Source organism: Cryptomeria japonica, unplaced genomic scaffold (assembly GCF_030272615.1).
Source record: "Cryptomeria japonica unplaced genomic scaffold, Sugi_1.0 HiC_scaffold_926, whole genome shotgun sequence".
In the NCBI taxonomy this organism is placed as follows: Eukaryota; Viridiplantae; Streptophyta; class Pinopsida; order Cupressales; family Cupressaceae; genus Cryptomeria; species Cryptomeria japonica.
In genome coordinates, this window is record NW_026729629.1 from 45,889 (window position 1) to 47,650 (window position 1,762).

The 1,762-nt window shown below is 62.5% G+C and overlaps 1 non-coding gene across 1 annotated transcript; it reads left to right on the forward strand.

Annotated features, from left to right (window-relative positions):
* The first annotated feature begins 1,202 nt into the window (after positions 1–1,202).
* Positions 1,203–1,321, forward strand: LOC131872963 (5S ribosomal RNA). The gene has a single exon (XR_009371015.1). It is a non-coding gene; the product is annotated as a 5S ribosomal RNA (ribosomal RNA).
* Positions 1,322–1,762: the final 441 nt, after the last annotated feature.

Genomic DNA, 1,762 nt, shown 5'->3' on the forward strand with positions numbered 1-1,762 from the left:
GGTGGGTACTAAGGTGCGTGCCAAGGTGGGTCATAGGGTGGGTGCCAAGGTGGGCACCAGGGTGGGTGTGCACCAACCCTAGCCAGGGTAGGTCACGGGGTGGTTGTCGGGGTGGGCGTCAAGGAGCCAAGGTGGGTGGCAAGTAGCCAAGTTGCGTGCCAAGGTGGGTGTCGGGGTGGGTGCCAAGGATCCAAGGTGGGTGCCAAGGAACCAAGGTGGGTGTCTGGGTGGGTGCCGAGGTGGGAGCCAGGGTGGGTCCCAAGGTGAGTGCAAAGGTGGGTGCCAGGGTCAAGGTGAGTGCCAATGTGGGTTCCAAGGTGCCAGGGTCAGGGTGAGTGCCAATGTGGGTTCAAAGGTGCTAAGTTGGGTGCGAGGTTGGGTGCGAGGGTGGGTGGGTGCCAAGGTGTGCTAGGTGGAAGCCCGGGTGGGTCGGCATCCCATGGGTGTCGAGTTGGGTGCCTGATGGGTGCTTCTTGTCAAGTTTTAGTCGTCGGGACTCATTTCGAGCCTTAGAGGTCGTTTCTTGTCCGGTTGCCCTGTCTTCGACCTGGGAACCCAATTTTGGTCCTCGGGTCCCATTTTTTTTTGTCTCGCATCCCACTTTTGGCCTGTGGCCTTTTCGGGGTCGATTCTCGTTTTGGGCATCAGAGCATGTTTCTTCTCCTAAAACCCAATATTTGTTTATTAAGTCTCGGAACACATTTTTGTTCTCGTGGACCCATCATGGGTCTTGGAACGCATTTGTGGTCCTTGGGTCCCATTTTGCATCCCGAAACTTGTGTTTTGGTGCTTGATCCCTATTTTGGGTGCCCACCTTGCACCAAGTGCGCACCCGGGGCAAACCGAGCGCCTTGGTGCACCGGGGCAAGATCGAGCGTGCACCCGAGGCGCCCCGAACATGCACCAAGGTGCACTCGGCCCACATGTGAGCGCAGGTCGTTGCGCCCGAGGTGGTGTGTGGGCACCGCGTTGCAGACGGGACACTGCACGCACACGACGCCCCCTCCAGGTGCACGCACGTAGGCCGGGCCGGGTGCACACCCGACGCCCTAGCAAGGTGCGCGCACCCGGGCAGGGCTCACACTTGGCGAACGGGGCGCACTTCGCGAGGGAGGGTGTGCACCTCGACGGGGGTGGGTGGCCGGGGTGGATTCGCACGTGGGTCGCGGTTTGCTAAGTACACACTGCGACAAGCTCATAACGGGTGCGATCATACCAGCGTTAGTGCACCGGATCCCATCAGAACTCCGCAGTTAAGCGCGCTTGGGCCGGAGTAGTACTGGGATGGGTGACCTCCCGGGAAGTCCCGGTGTTGCACCCTTTTTTAGTTTTTCGCCGGGCGTCGCAATGCTATTTGAATAAACCTTTTGCCCGTTTGCGTTCTCGTCGGGGCCGGGCCGGGCCGGGGTGCGCTGCCCGCACTACCGCGCGCGCCGGGGGCGACACCGAGCGCGCACCCGAGGCGCCCCGAGCACACAGGCCACGGTGCAACCCGGGCGTTGTGCGCGCACCCCGGTGCGCCCGAGGTGCTGCGCGCGCACCCAGGTGAAATCGGTGTGCACCTCGGCCAGTGCGCGCTCGGTCGAGTCGCGCACGTTGGCCAAGGTGCACGGTGATGTTTCTTACTCTAAGGTTCCGCACCAGACGCCCGGGACAGGTGAGCGAAGCTGGGCGGGGCCGGGTGCGCGGCCGGGGCAGGTGCACGCAGCTGGAGAGAGCTTTGGAGCACACTTCGGAGCGCACCAATGATGCGCTCCATTCA